The sequence below is a fragment of the Orcinus orca genome, chromosome 10, assembly GCF_937001465.1.
Source record: "Orcinus orca chromosome 10, mOrcOrc1.1, whole genome shotgun sequence".
Classification (NCBI taxonomy): domain Eukaryota; kingdom Metazoa; phylum Chordata; class Mammalia; order Artiodactyla; family Delphinidae; genus Orcinus; species Orcinus orca.
Window position 1 is genome coordinate 8983670 of NC_064568.1, and position 18369 is coordinate 9002038.

The 18369-nt window shown below is 42.7% G+C and overlaps 1 protein-coding gene and 1 long non-coding RNA gene across 6 annotated transcripts in view; both read right to left on the reverse strand.

Moving 5' to 3' along the window:
- GRM7 (glutamate metabotropic receptor 7) overlaps positions 1–18369 on the reverse strand; it is an 853253-nt gene that overhangs the window by 64620 nt on the left and 770264 nt on the right. The gene's annotated exons all lie outside the window — the stretch shown is intronic.
- The window catches only part of LOC125960309 (uncharacterized), a 42990-nt gene continuing 26331 nt past the window's right edge, over positions 1711–18369 (reverse strand). The window contains exon 3 of the long non-coding RNA XR_007469876.1: positions 1711–1840. This is a non-coding gene — a long non-coding RNA (uncharacterized LOC125960309). The remainder of the gene's footprint in view (positions 1841–18369) is intronic.

The following is an 18369-nucleotide window of genomic DNA, read 5'->3' on the forward strand; positions in this document are numbered from 1 at the left end:
ACTTCCCTGAATATGCCCTGCTCTCTTCTGCCACAGGGCCTTTGCATATGCTTTCCCCTTTCCCTGGAATGTTCTCCATCCCATCTACCTCATTCTTTTCATTCTTCAGCTCTCAAGCATCACTTCCTCGGCCGAGACTAGGTCTTACCACCCTGTTATAAGCTCACAAAGCGATCTTAATAATTGACATTTAAACATTTGCGTGTACGTGTGAGATTAGCATCTGTCTCCCACACCAGGAAGCGTCTGCTTAGCTCCCTGTAGTGTCCTCAGTGCCTAGCACTGTGGGTGGCAAAATCAAGGAGCTTCGTTGATACTGTTAAGGAAGGAAGTTTTGGGGACACAAAGAGAAGAGGTGACATTTGCGGTCTTTGGCTTTTGTCTCCGGATTATCCCAGAGAACAGAGCCAGAAGGGTACCCGACAGGAAGGAGAAAAAGTGTGATGTTCCCGTGGATTCCCTGTAAGGGGTACTTCCCACTTGGCCCAAGTCGGGAATGGACTCTGCTGTCCTGGGAGCTGCCACCTACGTCTCTTTAACCCCCTATCGTGTGTTCACTAGACAATAAAGCATAATTATCAAGAGTGACTCCTTTGGAGCCCGAAGCAACATTGAAAATCAACAACCCTGCCCCTTTGGGAAGGATGGGAGCTTCTCTTTCAAAAAGCTTGGGCTAACACTCAGGTTAGCACCCAGGTGTCTCCTCACTAGAGAAAATGAAATGGTTGCCATGACAACTCGATGAAGAGTTCAGGCACTGAGTTTGTTTGTTTGTTTGTTTGTTCTTGACAAAAAGCTGCTGACACAGACTTAACTGGTAACGTATATGCATTTGTTTTTTTCAATTCTGATCCCTCCTGGAGTTTTTCTGAATCATCAATTAATATCACTTAAAAGAATCCACCTTTAGAAAGTGCGATGGCTCAGACTAGGATAATAGCAGTCAAGAGAGCTGAAGGGGACAAATGAGAGAGGTACTGGGAGGACAAAAATGAAAGGGCATGTGGATGGACTGGATGGGAAGAAGTAAGAGTAAGAGAGAAACCAAGGGATCGCTTTTTAACGTTCTGCCTCCTTTTATGCAAACCCTAGGACAGTAGCATCGTAAATCACATCAACACTGTACAAACCCCAGAGTAGGTTTGAGCTCCCCTAAAAGCAATACAACGTGTCTGCCCTTCCCCAGGCAAGGGTGGACTGGCGAAAAATATTTGCAAGGGATTTGAATCGATACCAGCACATTTGGATCCTAGGCCCTCTTCCGGAGTGTAAGGCTCCAGAAATCTATACCAGCTTCATCTCCTTCAACCCCAGTGAGCTCTTATCCTAATCTAGTCACAGGCACCCAGAGCTAGTCCTTCACCAGCATTTACATGTACAGTTAAGATTTTCTTCCCAAGCCTCTACCCAGCATTTATTCCTACTTGGAATTCTCAACCCTCGCTTAAGAAAAAAAAAGAAAAACTACCTTCTCTAGAAAGTGCAGAAGAGATCCTCAAAATGGTTAAATAACGGGCATGCGAGTAGATTACTGTCTCTCAACAGAAAATACCTAGGCTCATGTATAGAGCCCTTAAATAACTTAAGAAAAAAAATTCTTAGACAGAGGTCTGTTGTTTCTTCAGACTCTTGAAATGAAACCATGTCAACCTTTGATAGAAACTAAGAAAAATGCATGAATGAGTCCTAAAAAATAATTTTAAAGGCAAATTTTCTATTCAGTCTTGGCTTATGGAATCACCATACATTATTTATGGGGGGAAGACAAAGCGTGAAAGGTCTTCTTCGTAGTGTACTCAATGATGTCTACAGAGGTCTCAGGCCCACACATCACAGTGCCCTGCAGAAGAAGTTTCTGAAAAGGTTATTCTCATTTATGTGCAGCGACATGTTTATCATCTTTAACATGGGGATCATCAGCTTCACAGGGCTGCTGAAACAGTCCAACAGGCATCGCAAATCATGTTGAAAACGGAGCTGTCCCTGTAAAATCTGGCTTTGTGCTAATAGTCTTTTTTAAAAAAAAATATTTTATTGAAGTACAGTTGATTTACAATGTTGTGTTAATGTCTGCTGTACAGCAAAGTAAAACAGTTATATATATATACACACACACACACACATTCTTTGTCATATTCCTTTCCATTATGGTTGGTAACAGGATATTGAATATAGTTCCCTGTGCTACATAGTAGGACCTTGTTGTTTATCCATTCTGTATATAATAGTTTGCACCTGTTAATCCCGATCCTTCCCTCCCCCGTCCCCCTCCCCCTCGGCAACCACAAGTCTGTTCTCTAGGTCTGTGCGTTTGTTTCTTTTTCATAGATAAGTTCATTTGTGTCATATTTTAGATTCCATATATAAGTGATATCATATGGTATCTGTATCTTTCTGCCGTACTTTACTCAGTAAGATAATCTCTGGGTTCATCCGTGTTACTACAGATGTCATTATTTCATTCTTTTTAATGTCTGAGTAGTATTCCATTGTATATATTGTACTAATGTTCTTTATCTCAGGACTATTACCTCCATCTACTTGGTTGCACAAATTGGAACTTTTAAGGGTCATTCTTTAACACCTGCTGTTCCCTCACATTTTACCCTTTGTATCTAGTCTGTTACTCAGTTAGCTAGTATTATCTGTAACATACTTCTGGAATGTGTTCTCTTCCCACTGCCCCAGCCCTCATCTTCAATATGATTAACCAGTGAATACACTTAAGCACAGAGAACAGTGGGTACCATTTGTAAATTCTCAAGTTTTAGTTGTGATGATGGTGGTGTGGTGGTGATGAAGACGATGTACTTTCACACTGTTCCTAGGATGCTACTGTAGCATCCTAACTGGTTTTACTGCATCCGTTTTTGCCTCCCTCTAAATAATACTGTCCAGAGTAAACAAAATGATCTCTATAAAAACTGCAAATCAGACCACATGGTCCCCTCTAAAACATCTTTCAAAGGTTTCCTGTTGCCCTACAGTATCCAGCCGAGCTGCATTTCCAACTTCTTAGCTAGTCTCTTGACTATGATTTATCCATGCTGGCTTCTTGGGTGCTCCAAGCTTATTTCCAGCAAAGGGACTTAGCACGCACCGTGCATAGCATTCTCTCTGCCCGCAATGTTATTTTGCCTGAGTTCTTCACCCAGGTAACTCCTAACTCATCTTTGAGGTTCACCTTCATGCATTTTCTTGCACAGTCTTTCTGTGACCGCCTGCTGCCCCACCAACTTGAATTTTCTCCTTCCACGATGCTCTCACGTAGCAGCCTCGGTGTTTTTTACGCATAGTGCATGCTACAGTCAGTAATCATCGACATGATCATGGATTCATTTATCTCAGCACTTGCTCTCCTCCTAGAATTTAAGGTCTGTGATGGCAGGAAGAGACCTATAACCAATGAGGACTTCAAAAAGTATCTTTTTAATTAATAAATAAAGATAACAGTCCAAAAATAATTTTAAAGTAAGGTACAGATATTAGCATGCGAATGAGTAAAACTTTCTCTCTGAGCTATAATAAATACATTTTGAGTAGAACTTAGTTCTTAGAGTGAACACATTCAGAGAACGTTAAGTTAAAATCCTGAGTTTCCCGAGAGCTCATATGACTAGTGCAGGGTCACGGTAATCAGGAATAAAGCTAAGATGTAACTTGAAGTCTTTTGACTTTAAAGCTCATTTTACTACACTGATTTTCACATTCAACTAAAAAGCCTATTTAATAAAAGAGTAAACCACAGAAGTGTTTAATTTTTCATTCTCCAAGGCTTTAATTGCCAATGCTTAGAAAAACAAACAGCTCTAAATATTTCTAAAGGGAACTGACAGGAAAGTCCCCTTCTTGACCACAGATTACATATTTGTGTAAGTGTGTTTTCTATTTCAGTCCATATTCCCTACTAAGAATAACGAGCAAACGTCCTCTGCGTGCGATTGAAATTGTGTCCAGTTTCCTTGTCAAATCCAGCAAGGCTTCAGCGTTGCTCTTTTTCCCAATTGTGCACACGCTTACACTCAGGCAGATGCCCCAACTGATAAAAGGTGTGCTTGAGCAGGCAGGAAAAAAGGTCAAAAATAAGCAGTACACAAGTGGAATGTAGATATTGTCTGAAGCATGAACAGGTTGCAGTGTCTGATGGTTCTGTCCACATGTGTTTATGAGATGATGACTGACTGACTGGAGAAGGTCAAGGGTAGACCAAGGAAAGTAGGTGTAGGGGAGGAGGGGGAATTAAGCCACATCAGGAATGTAAACTGAAATTCTTTGATTTGCAAGTAAACACTGAGTATCCCAGTGTCTTGTTCTTTGTGTGGTGGGACAGGACTCCATCTCCCTCTATCCACTTTCTAGCTGTTTAGCTTATGCAGAAGATGGGATAAGTGAGGGCCCTTGGCAATTCCTCTCCAGGAAGAGACTCTTTGTGCATAATAATACATAAAGAGATAGGCTGAAAGGAGATCCAGACCTTTAGCGGGAAAGGTCGTGGACTACACAGACCGAGCACTGGCACCCTGGGGAAAGTGAGCCAGGGACATTAGGAAGAGGACCAAACGGGTTTGTTCCCCAATGACCGTAAGAGAGAGACAACCCTGGGGGTGGCCTCATATGCAAAGACTTCTGCCTGTCAAGGAGTTGGGGGATCAGTTGGCTAGGGGAGAGGAAACTCTACTCGGGCTGGGAAATGTAGCTGTAACCGTAAGGAACTGGACATTTATACATATTTCTGGACCCTGGGAGGCTTGGCTGGCATATAAGGTGTTATAGGTTGAACTATCCCATCCGTTCCTTCCACGAAAAAGCAGTTATAGGGACCTAACACCCATTACTGATGTTTCCGGACAAGCTTCCCTTGTGGTCGGAAAAGTGATGCTCTTTGTGTTAAAACTTAGGACTAACCAAGACATGAATGGTGTAGAGATGAGGTCACTGGACTGAGGTATCAGGAAACCTGAATTCTAACATCTGCTCTGTTGCTTCATAGCTGTGGGCTTTGGACAAGGCCATTTGTCAAGACATTTGTGACCGTGTATTGCTACCTTCACCTTTGAACCCCAGAAACATGTGTCTACCTTCTCAAACTAACAACAGTTAAAGAAAATAAGACCTATATTTTCCATTTTATGCCATGAATTGAGGAAAGTTAAGCCACAATATGAATAAAATTTGATTTTTGAAATAATTGGTATACCCGCAACGTATAACAGTGATGAATAATTATATGCCAGTAATCGGATAAGCATTGTAAACAATTAGGCGTGCACAACTTGTACAAGAAGTATCAACCACGTGTGAAATACCAGGAGGAGGAGAGCGTCATGGATGTCATGTGGTCCCACGCAGCTCTGAGGGATGTATTCCCCCAGAGGCCGGCGATGCAGCTCTCAGCTGGCGGCCCTCTTTGGGAACTGCCTAGTCTGAAGAGACTCCTACTGTCTAAGGTTCTGCCCCCTCCTCCTGGGCAACCTTCAGATAAGCGCTGGGAGGTGCTGGGGTGCGAAGGCTCAGCCCCTTTTCCGGGAGGACGCAGCTTTGAGGGTGGCTTCAGCTGAGACCCTGTTGGGTCTGCATCACGGCACAACCTCTTCCTTGGCCCAATCCTGTTTCTTTCCTTCTACCTGTTGGTGTTGATACCCCCGAATAAACACGTACTCGTGCCCCTAGGGAGGCCCACCCGAGACTCGGCATATCACTTAGCACTCTAAGGCCCAGCTCAGTTTCAGTCGCGATCAAGCACTTCCTTAATACAACTCGTTCTGTAGCTCCTTTTGCAGCATACACCCCAAAGAGCCACTGAAGACCCTACAACATTTCCAGCATGTGCTAATAAGTAAGTCAGCACATTGCAGACAGAGCCTAGCTCTCTCCCCAGAGCGAATTTCTCCAGATTCTCTATTGACTACCTGTTAACTGACCTTTTTCCCTCTCTCTCGTCCTGATACAATGTAAGCACATACACTACATATATTTTCCCCAAAATTTGATTTTAAAAGTTTACACATGTTCAGAAACTTGGACACAGGATGAAGTACATCTGGACAGTCCTCGCTGAGATCCCACCACCCTGTTTTTTTTCTTTCTCTCTCTCTTTTTGCTACACAATTGTAAAGTCATATACCTTATGATATTTCACCTTTTTATTTCTATATGCGTCACCTAAAGAAATGGACGTTCTACTATATCACCACAATACTGTTACCACACCTAAGAAATCTGACCATGATTCCACAATGCCATCTAACATAGGAAGTCAGGTTCCCCCATTTTTACAAAAACGTCTCATAGGATTTTTCTCCAATTCAAAATTCAGCCAAGGTTCACGCAGTGCATTTGGTTATCTCTCTTTAGATTCTTACAGAGTGGTCTCCATACCTTTGGTTTTTAAATACCTTTACTGATATAAATAATAAACTGCATATATTTAAAGAGTAAAATTTGACGTTTCGACCCATATACACCAGTGAAATCATCACTACAATCAAGACAGTGGACACACACCTCGTCTCCACGAGCTTCCTCGTGCCCATTTGTAACCTGCTCCCTTAACCCTACCCCACCCGATCCCATCTGCAAACAACCACTGGTCTGCTTTTAGCCCTTGTGAATTAATTTGTATTTTCTAGAGCCTTAAAGAAATAGGATCATAATATGTACCCTTTTCTGTGGAGCTTCTTTATTAATTCAGCATCATTATTTTGAGATTCAGCCATATTGTTGAATGTTCAATAGTCTATTCCTTTTTAATCCTGAGTAGTATCCATTGTATGGAAGTATCACATTTATTTAACCATTCATCTGTCAGTGGACACTTGGGTTGTTTCCAGTTTGGGGCTATTACAAATAAGGCTGTTGTGAACATCATACCTAAGACTTTGTGTGGACATGCATTCATTTTATTTTGAGTAAATGCCTAGGAGAGAAATGGCTGGACCATATAGTAGGTACTGGATTAACTTTGTAAGAAACTGGCAAAGTATATTCCAAAGTGGCAGTGTTATTTTAGATTCTCATCAGCAGAGTATGAGACTTCCGGTTCCTCTAAATCCTCTCTGACGCTCGGTATGGTCAGTCTTTTTAAATTTTAGCCTTTCTAATAGGTGTGTGGTAGAATCTCACTGTCGTTTTAATTTGCAGTTTCCTAATAACGAGTGATACTCAGCAGGTTTCATGGGTTGTTTGCCATCTATATATCTTCCGTGGTGACATATCTGTTCATACCTTTTACCCATTTTTTTTATTGGCTTGTTTTCCTATTGCTAATATTTGAAAGTTTTGGATTCGAGATCTAAGACCTTTATCAGATACATGCTTTGCAAAGGTTTTTCTCCTACTCTATGGCTTGTCTTTTCATTCTCGATACTGTCTCTTGAAGAGAAGTTTTTAATGTTGGTGAAGTCCAAATTGTTACTTTATTCTTTTATAGATTGTGCTTTCATGTGATATTTAAGAAATCTCTGCCTAGCCTGAGGCCACAGAGATTTTCTCCTATGTATTTTAGAAGTTTTATGGTTTGCGATTTTATGTTTGCATCTATAATGTACTTTGCATTCTCTTTTCTTTTTTTTGGATATGGCCAGCATTCTAGCACAGTTTGTTAAAAAGGCTGTCCTTTCTCCACTGCATTACCTTTGTAACATCAGTTGCCCATACATGTGTGTGTTTATTTATGGACTCTCTGTTCAGTTCCATTGATCTATTTGTCTTCCTTTATACCAATATCATCCTTTAGTTTTATAACAATTTTTTAAAATTTATTTATTTTATTTTTGGCTGTGTTGGGTCTTCGTTGCTGCACGCAGGCTTTCTCTAGTTGCGGCGAGCGGGGGCTACTCTTTGTTGCGGTGCGCGGGTTTCTCATTGCGGTGGCTTCTCTTGTTGAGGAGCACGGGCTGTAGGTGTGCGGGCTTCAGTAGGTGTGGCACGAGGGCTCAGTAGTTATGGCTCGCGGGCTCTAGAGCTCAGTAGTTGTGGTGCACGGGCTTAGTTGCTCTGCGGCATGTGGGATCCTCCCGGACCAGGGCTCGAACCCGTGTCCCCTGCATTGGCAGGTGGATTCTTAACCACTGCGCCACCAGGGAAGCCCGTAGTTTTATAATGGTTTTTAAAATCAGATGGAGCACTAACACACCACTATAAAGCAGTTATACTCCAGTAAAGATGTTAAAAAAAAAAATCGGTTGGAGCTACCTCTCCAACTTTGCTCTTTTTCAGAGTCGTTTTAGCTGTTCTAAGTTCTTTGCGTTTCCATGGGAATTTTAGAATCAGCCTGTCAATTTTTATAAGAAGCCTTTTGAGATTTTGATTGGAATTGGAGTGAATTTATACAGTAATTCAGGGAGAATTGACATCTTAACAATATTGAGTCTTCCATCCCATCAACAATGTATATCTCCCAATTATTTAGGTCTCCCTTAACTTCCTTTCAGCAATATTTTATAGTTTTCAGTATACAGGTCTGTCATATTTTGTTGTTTTTCAAGACAATGACTTTCTGGAAGATACCAGGCCCACCCCAATATCTTATCAAACGCCCCGCATTTTGCTTTGTCTGTTTTGGTACCATTAGATTCAGGTCAGGTAACCGTGAGGAATACTTCAAGGTGCTGTTGTAGGCAAGTGCGAGCACCCTGTCAGGAGGCCACAATGTCAGGCTGTCCTGCTACTGGTGATGCTGTTTGATGACATATTTCAGGTGGTGATCACCTGATATCACCATTATAAAGGTACAGTTTACCTTTGTAATTGGAAAATAATCTAGGAGTGATACACTGGGACACGTTTGTTTGTTTTTTTTAAGGTTCAACCATGAAGTTTTATACTCATCCCTCGGTATTGAAGAATAGGAGTTACTTTGACTATTTAAGAATTTCGGTTTGCAGAAATTTAAAAATCTTTGCTAAAAACGCAAAGAAATGTTTGCCATCAATTACAGACAGCGTGAGTTTAAACCTTTAAAAAGCTTGCATGCCTTATTATCTTTTCATATATTAAAAAAGCAGCACGGGGAAAAAGCTGAAGTGGATGTAGACAGAAAATGGACGGGTAGTGCTGGAAGAATTGAAAGACCCAAACAGAATCTGGGTCACATATTTTAGAGTAAGTGTTTGATGATTTCATTTTATTTGCTGTTTGCAGTTCTGTGGACTGTAGGATAAACAAGGATATGGATTTTCCTAAGATATCTTACTGCTGTTTACAGAATCCTTTTCACCCCAAAATATTCCTCTTAAACTGTCTAGGCAGCATTTATCACGGAAGGCATCATTAACTTTCTTTACATCAGCTCTTTCTCCAGAAATTGACTGTGAGTCAATTTCACCACATTTCGTACATTCCTGCTGCTGGGAACTCTCGCTGTTACTGAATGTCACAGATTGAATAAGCCGACAAGATGCCATGCAGCAAGCCGAAATTACTGCCAACTTCTGTCTAGGCAAAAGGCTACCAAATAATGGCAATGAGCCCATCTTGCATTTCCTAAAACTGAATAGTTCTAGTGCCTCAGAATCAAATGTTTTCCCTCTCCTACTCTTTAGAATACTGTCTATTCAGAAGATGTACAGTGAGCATGGATTGGGGGCTCTTAATACCAAACTGTCTAAACTCATTAGGAACTGATTGAACTAGGTTTATATAAAATTCACTATAAGACGCAGCAAGACTTAATACCCCAGAGAGTCATTTTTAAATGTCAGGGTGCTTTGTATGGATGGGTACACACATGCCCATTCTTCCTTCATCCAGTGATAAGGAATGACTTTTGATACACATGAAGTTGGGAATGATAGAGAAACATATAAATGCTATTCATCCCGAACAACTCTGGCTTAGTCATCATTCTGTGATTTAAGTCCTTGGAGATCTAGCAGGTGGGGAAACACATAGCTGGGAGTAGAATGGTTTCCCCCAAGCCCCCCTTAGTTGTTGAGTTGGAGAGATGCCTGGAAAACGAGTGTGTATTTTACCTGCCAGCCTGGCCTGTGTATTGAGACCTCTGCTCCTCCTGTCCGTGGTCAGGGGTGTCCCTCAAGGACCAGCTAGTGTCAAGATTCCCTGACTTTCCCAGCAGAGCAAGGTGTTACCTCTCCTAGAGTTACTAGAACTAAGTTGATGTGTCTGTTTCCCCTCCTCTCTCCATCACCCCCATGGACTTTGAGGCTTTCTGAAGCATAAGTTATCCGTTCCGAAACTCCATCCCCTTGCATTAGCAACTAGCAAAGTAGTGGACACACGCTAAATATTCGTTTGAAAAAAAAGGGAGGAAATTCTTACTTGTTTTCTTCGCCTTGATATTTCACAACTCTGCCCTTCCTCAGTGGAAATTAACATCGAGTGAAACCCTTTTTTCCTCTTCCAAAAGCATGTTCTAGCTACTTTAAAACTTTTCTTCTTCTATCGACTCGGCAAACAGCAACGCATGACATCACAAATGAACCCTGTCCAGGTATTTATGCCTGGGTTTATATATGATGATAGATTTAGCATCTCCATTAGTTTCTACCCAGGGTGTTCTGGTGCTGCAAAGGCATGACCCAAAGAGTCACTATTTTGGGAATATCTTATTTTTTTCCCCAATTCTACCCCTTTTCATTTCTGCTTTCGTAACATGTTTCTCATTGGTGGGAGTCTGATGATACCAGGATGGGAGAACTCCAGCATAACACAACCCCTGCAAGGGAATTGTGGCTTCTACAATAACACTTCCTGTTGACATAACAGGAAGCACGGAAAACAGGGTTTTTACTTTCCTGAACACACACGTGCCATTCACTTGGCAGTCATTACCTGGTTAACTGCATTAGTTCACATGAAAACACTGTAGATTTTCCTCTGTCGATTTCAAAATATCCTTGTACTTCACCCAAAGTAAATACTTATTATGTTTTCAGTAGCACAAGTGTTCAAGGGGCATTAGTCATTGTGAATTCACTTACCAGCTCAATTGCTATGGAATTATGCCGATTTTAGGTGGTCTGTTACTTCACTTGCTATCCTGGTATTTTAAGGGACAGTCTGAAAGCCCCCAGTTATCTTGTTTGTGTCTCTAGGACCTCTTCTTGACCATTATTTTTTATGCTTCCCTTTTCAAGTGATATTCCTGAGCTAAGGTAGTAATTTACACAATTTTAAGTGGAGGCATTAAGCTTGACTCCGACATAAATGAATGCTGACGTCCAGAGAGCTGGGGTTGAACCTGCCTGCCATGGGGGTGCATAAAACACTACGCACTTTTTCTTCGTCTGCCAGCACACACATTGTACGTGTCATTTTGAATTTTCTAGGAAACACACATTTAATCACACACTCATATTTTAATTTACGGACAGGATCGAAAGAAAGTCTAAGGTAAAGACACATAACCATGCTACATTATTATCACTTTTAATCAGCTGAAAAAATGGTGTTATTATAACTTAATTTTATATGTATTACATGCATTGAAATCTCTGGAAGACAGATGAGAAACTGGATTTTTTTTAAAAAAGGCTGATTGTGGAGAGGGGAACTAGTTGCATGAGCAGGATGGAATAGGAAAGAAACTAATTTTATTCTTCTGACTCTCAAATTATGTACTCTGGCATGGGTCATCAATGAAAAACTTTACTTTGCCTTAAAACACGGTATTATCCTCATATTACGGGTTGTAAGTTGACGTTTTTGATATAACACATATATGGTTACATAGTATGTATGTGGTGGAACCCAGATCTGTCTTACACGTGGTTCCTTTATAAAGAAACCGTGCAAACGGACGCATTTATTTTTGGACTTTCCCACATGTCCAAAATGTCTGAGATGGGCAAGGATGAGCCTGTTTCTATTCAGGGTGAGAAGTTGTTACTCCACTTCGAACCCATATGGCGCTTTGGGAAAGCAGAAGTTCTTTCCTAGAATCCTTTCTGTTGTGAAGTCCTTAGTGTCTGACAGCCAGGACATTTGGCAAACCTAAACTGAGGTGTAACGAGGGGGAAGTCTTACCCCTAAATCCCACCCGGTGAGCACCGCCCTTTTTCAGTGAGGCCGCAAGGCATAAAGGTGCCTTTTTCAACCAACCAAAACCCCATCCGGAAGTTGGCCAGTGCAGTGGGTTGAATTGTGTCCCACCCCCAAATAATTATATATCTGAAACCTGTGGACATGACCTTATTTGGTAAAAGGGTCTTTGCCCACATTAACATCAAGGATCTCGAGATGAGAATATTTTAGGTTAGGGTGGACGCCAGATCTAATGACAAGTGTCCTTAGAAGAGAAAGCACAGGGAGGGTGCTGTGAATGTGAAAGCAGAGATGGGAATGACGTGCCTACAAGCCAAGGGAGTCAAAGAGGGCTGGCAGCCTTCAGAAGCTGGGGGAGAGGCCTGGAACAGACCCACCCTAGAGCTCCTAGAAGGAACCAGTCCTTGCCAACCCCTTGACTTAGGACTTCTGGCCTCCCAACTGTGGGAGAATACATCCCTGTTCTTTTAAGCCGTCAAGTTTCTGATCACTTGGCCGCTCTAGGAAACTAGTCTAGGGGCTCATGCAAACCACGAGGGTCTTTATGGACACCACAAACCTGGGACTGATTTCTCGTCCCTCCCCTGCTCTGTATTCCTTTCCCATTCTTTCTTCTTCCCTCTCCGTCTTTGTTTCTTTGTGCACTCAAGAAGCCGTAACAAAATACCACAGCTTGGGTGACTTAAACAACAGAAATGTATTTCTCAGAGTTCTGGAGGCTGGGAAGACCCAAATCACGGTGCTGGCATGTAGGTTTCGTCCTGCAACCTCTTCTCTTGGCTCGCAGGTGGTTGCCATCTCACTGGGAACTCACAGGCCCTCTTTGTGCGCACGCAGGGAGAGAGAGGAAGCTCTCCGGTGTCGCGTATGTAATCCCATCCTGATGGCCCCATCCTGATGGCCCCATCCTCGAGAACTCATCTAACCCTCATCACCTCCTAAAGGCCCCATCTCCAAATACCATCACACTCTGGGGGTCAGGGCTTCAAACAACACGTGAACTTTGGGAGGGGGCACAGGTATTCAGTCCATAACTCGTTTTTCTTCCCTGCTTCCTTCCTTTTCCTCCTTTGGGTCCACTTCACTGAGATATAATTAAATTCGCCGATTGTAAGTGCATAATTGGATGAGTTTTCGTAAACGTATGCAGTCACGTACTATCACTACAACCATGAATATTTTCATCATCCTGCAGAATTCCTCTGTGCGTGTTTGAAGTCAGTTCTCTCTGTCTACACCCTGCCAAATGCCGGTCTGCTTTTTTAACTGCAGTTTTGCCTGTGCTGTAAGTTTCTGTAAGTGGGATCGCGTTGCATGTTGCTTTTGGTGTCTGGCTCCGTTCATTCAGCATAATGCTTTCGATACTCATCCATTCGCTTGCATGTATCAATAGTTACTTTTATTGCAGATGAGTGTTCCATTGTAGGGCTGTACCACCATTTGGTTATTCATTCATCAGTTGGTGAACATTTGGGATATTTAAATTTTGGGGTGATTATGTATAACTTCGTGTAGACATATGTTTTCATTTGTCCCTTTAGTTCAGTGAGTCTGGAATTTGACAGTCCCTATAATTTCTAGAATGGTGGCCCTTTGGCTATATTTTGAAAGAAGCTTGCCTGGATGCTCTCAAAGTTCTTCTAACTCTGATATTCTGCGAAGAACATGAGATAATCTTGATCTGGTACTCAGCCCTTTCCTCAATTTGTAAATAAACAGTAGGTGCTTAATAAATATAGGCTGATGAGAAATCAGTGTAAGTAATTAACTGATTCCTTCTCTTGAGTTGGGGCAGCCACCCCCAAGAAACCATCCCATGTGTCCAGAAAGGTGAGAAGCTCCCATTTCTTTTCAGTCAGCTCTCTAATGTCCGGTAAGCATGGCCTGATACCTTTCACCCTGTCCTACCGTTCTCTTGCTGTTGGGCCTTGGCCACAGGACTTCAGTTCTCTGAGCCTCAGTGTTTTCACTATAAAGTGGGTGTGAAGATAACGCTGCTAGGGTTGTCGTGTGTGTGTGACATAAGTGAAATGGTACATACGATAGGCTGAATACATCAGTTGGCGTTTAGAAAATGGCTCATAAATAATAGCTGTTGTTGGTGTTGTTATCTGGGGGAATGGCAATCTCTCTTTCCCCTTAGCTACTACCCGTGCTTCCCCACTTTTCCTCCTGTCCTCCTGCAAGGATTACACACAGGCAAAAGAGATGACCCAGTGGGGTCTGCAAAAGGCCAAAGCTTTGAGAGTTCAGAGGGGAGGAAGCTAACAGCTTACCTGTTAATGCTACAGCTCTGGGTCTATGAAATTTACTCTTTGGAGGTTTTGGAGAGAAACTTTCAGCCAATATGGGGGCAATTCATTAGAGAAGCTGAAGGAACAGTCGTGTCTTCCCAGTTTGGGGGATTTTGATGAAAATTTCCTGCTCTTCTGCATCAGAGTTAACTATATATCTCATTTAGGTCTTTGACAACAAATCAAGGTGAACCTCCTGTATTTTGTGTGAAATGTTAGCATCCATCTAGTGGTTTTTCTACATTACTTGGGAAGAACCTACCCCGGATGTTCTTGGGGTTGGAGGGTCCCACCTAGACCTAAGATGGGTTTGTCTTTAGCCAATTAATTTTGTTTAAATGGGTCAATTCACAGAAATAGAACTATGAACAATCGAGGCAATGGAAAAGAGTGTCCCTGTATAAGTCCGCTGACGTCCTTCTATGCTGTAAGAGGAAAGGAGAGAGACAAAAGTGGGGAAAGGAAGTACACGTCCAGCCTTCTCGAGTAGTAGAGATGACCACAAAGACAACATAAATGTGGGCAGCCCGGTGGGATTATTTTCTAGTACTGAAATGGGAGTAAAGTGATAGAGGGCCTTTCATAGGAACAACAAATAAGCCACGGCTACAGTGTTCATTCTAATTCATTCAATGTTCATTCATTGCTCATTCTAAGAGTACTTAGAATGAGCCAGGGCTGTGCTCTGTGTAATGTAATTTATACATGAGCTCATATCAGCACCACCAAATCAGCCTCAGAGGACTTCCGTTCCTCAGATGGACCTACAGACTCAGAAAGTGGGACCGAACTCTCCATTTTCAAAGCCTAGGTTTCAACCTCTTTATCTGGAAACAAGCCAAAATGATGAAATATTCTTTAAAAAACAGCGCCGTACCAGTAACTCATCCAGGAAAGGGAGCTTCTGGTTCCCTCCATTAGATACCATATTCATTTAAGAAACAATGAAAGTTTCTGGGGCCATTCATTCACAAGCTAAAGACAGAGTAAGGGAGAATAATGATTGGAGTTGGTGATGCTTTAATTAGAGAGATTGCACAAGGACCCGAGATGTCACGCAGCAGCTGTGGGCGTGATAGATGGAGCCAGTTCCACCTTCCTTTGTCATTCTCACGTCGAGGAGGCCAGTTTGTTGAAAGGACAAACCCAAGTCTGCATCCTGTGGCATTCTCACAGTATTAATTACCTTGCAGCTTATTTATGTGTTCCCTCTACTTCCACAAAGGTCTTTTTCAAAGATATTGTTAAGCGGCTCACCATAAAACTATATGAGCTCAGAGAAAAAGACCAGAACACAACAAAAGAGAGGATGGGAGGGGATGGTTCAAAGGAGCCCGAGTCAAACGGAGGTCAGGTGGTTGCTGTGAATTGTGGGACAGTGTTGACAGCACCTATCCAAAGTGCCGTGATCAGTAGTGGCTTAAAATGTGCCTATTATTTAGCTACATTTTTGCTATATTATTTGTAACATTTTGCTACTATTGGCATTATTTTAAAAACATGGAGATTTCAGAAGTCATTGTAAAACCATCTAAAGATTCTCATCAGCGGGCGCAAGTCCTTGAGTTGAGCCCAGGGGAGGGTGTGTGCTGTGCAGACGCCGGGGCCATAGGATGGGGGAGACGATGCATGTCAAGTAGTGAAGACAGAATTTTCATAGAGGACTCATCACTCTCTCCACTCAGCTGTCTTTGTTTCACTATTCTGGGAGTATGATGACGGTTCAGCTGTGATTTCACAGAAGTGACTTCATTTGTGCATGTGTAGATCAGCCACACACAGTGTTACATGTCCGTATTTTCAAGGCTGGCACGGATACATCACTGGGTCATTGGATGCCATCACTGGATACACCGAGACTAATCTCACCGTCATCTTTCCCCTTGCTCTTCTCTGTTTTTTTTTTATCTTCTTTCCTTGTGCCTTCATTTGTACCTCATCCTCGAACACTCTCACACACTTTCCTTTCCTTCTTTATTCACAGAAAAGAAAGGAAAGGAGCCAAAGTAAGGACAGCTACTAGCGATGAGAATTAGAGCGTGATGCTGACTTTCCTGGCAGAGAATAGAATGAGGGAAGACAGGAGGGATGGCGCATCAGGATGATTTAAGGAGGGGGGTGGGGAGCTCATCAGAGCTATAGCAGAATGTGGAAGCATCGCTGGTCTTAGAGCCCTGGCCCCCGCTTTCGGGTGAGTCATTTGTCCCGTCGCTTTTTCTATTTATATATATTCAGAACAAGCCAGCTGCCATTCTCTGACTTGGTACCCTGACCTAGACGTCCCCTGGCTCAAGTAAATGCACTGCCCATCAGGCTATTTTATTCTTTTCTTCCCCCCCAGTGTTGGACAAAATGTCCTATTAAGATCTTGTCCAATTTCAAAGGGAAGCAGGAGGAGGCAGACAGGGTATTCAGAATGTTGACCAACCTGGGCTGTGGCTCACAGGTTAAAAGCATATGCCAGACAGGTGTGCTAGGTCAGAGGAAGGGATTCCTCCCCCGACCTCCAGTCCTACTTGTATTGGCTGGAGATGAACTTGCCATACGCCCAGCTCCTCCCCTGAGTTGCTGTTTCTTCTGTAAAGTGAAGGGTTTAGACTCTGTTCTCTCATCCCCCTGCACATTCACAATTACAGCCACGGGGAGAGAGCAACTCTTTGGACCCAATGTCCTTGGTTGAAATTCCCTCCACGGAACCAAATAACCATTCTTCACACATTGGCAGAGCCAGTACTGCGGATTCTTTCCTGAGGAGGTCTGAAGAGATGTGTGTAAATAATTCTCTGCTTCTCACCCTCCCCGCCCCTGGCCTCCTCAGTTACAGAACAGGAGCTTTGTCAGTTCTCCCAGCTTCTAGAAATTCACTTCTCTGGTCCAGCAAAGCAGGCATTCAGAAGCCTATAAATAATCATCTGATTCCCACGTGTCTGTAATAGCAGAGAAGGTGGTGCTGCAAACACTTAAATTTGCAGTTCACAAATAATGCAAATGAATATTGAAGGCTGTAGCTTGCATGATGCCTTAGCAAGTAAAAGCAATCTTTTCTTTCTTTCTTTCTTTCTTTCAGGACACAGAGAACCTCCCCACCACCTTCCTTCTTGCTGTGGCTGTAAATCCTTGCCCAGCACAAGATCCATGGCTAGGTTTCTCTTTTTCAGAAGCCAAACTCTAGGGAGGAGAAAGAAACCCTTTGGGTACCTCAGCTGTGGGATCTTGTCATTTATCCAGAGTAGACTTTAGCTGTAGAAACACCCTGTGCTATTTGAGTTTCACGTGTTGGATGCAAAAGAAGCTACCTTCTTTCCTTCCCAGTTTTCTTTCAAAAAACAGGAACTACACAGCTTGAGTTGGGGTGGGATCAGGAGACCCTCATCTTCAATTTTTATTTGCATCCTTGCTGTAATATTTTAAGGACCCTCTGACTTGAGAATTTTCACGATGAGAATAAGTATTAACATGGACTTCGAGTTTTCTCAGTCTATTCTTAGAAAATGGCCTCTGCTTATTAGACTCTGTGAAATGGAAATGAATGCCACACATCACAGACAGTGCTACGGTAATTAATAATTTTACACATCGGAAACCACGTTAGGTCCAGAGCCTCAACAGGTGACAGGGAGAATGCCTTCTGCAAGGTGAAAGATATGTTCTTTACTGATGTGAAGAGCTGTCACCGATTTTGTGTAATCATCAGTAGGCTCTTCGCTCAGTGCTTTGTACACAGCATCACACTTAAACTCTGCACACCTTAGAAGATGGGCAGATGGGTCCTATTATTGCCACCAGAGGTGAGATAAGAAAGGTAAGCTCGGGACTTCCCTGGTGGCGCAGTGGTTAAGAATCCACCTGCCAATGCAGGGCACACAGGTTTGAGCCCAGATCTGGGAAGATCCCACATGCCGCAGAGCAGCTAAGCCTGTGCGCCACAACTGCTGAAGCCCACGTGCCTAGAGCCCGTGCTCTGCTACAAGAGAAGCCACCGCAATGAGAAGCCCGTGCACCGCAACAAAGAGTAGCCCCCACTCGCCACAACTAGAGAAAGCCCGCGCACAGCAATGAAGACCCAAAACAG